The sequence below is a fragment of the Eimeria mitis genome, genomic scaffold (assembly GCF_000499745.2).
Source record: "Eimeria mitis Houghton genomic scaffold, Emh_scaff1645, whole genome shotgun sequence".
NCBI lineage: Eukaryota > Apicomplexa > Conoidasida > Eucoccidiorida > Eimeriidae > Eimeria > Eimeria mitis.
The window spans coordinates 10997-11257 of NW_013569961.1; positions in this window are offsets into that span (position 1 = coordinate 10997).

Below are 261 nucleotides of genomic sequence, written 5' to 3' on the forward strand. Positions count from 1 at the left end.
AGCAACAGCAGCAGCTGCAGCATACATCATAAGGACTGCATGTATATCTGTTTTGTATACGGGGGAAGGGACCTCCCCCCTAGCTGTTCGTTTTGCTGCTGCTGCTGCTGCTGCTGCTCTCAGAGCAGCAAGAGACACAGCAGCAATGTGGTTGTCTCCTAACAGCAGCAGCAACAGCAGCAGCAGCAATAGCAGCAGCAGCAGCAGCAAACATGGAGGTATCAGGGGCAGCAGCAGCAAAACCCGGAATGCAGCAGCAAC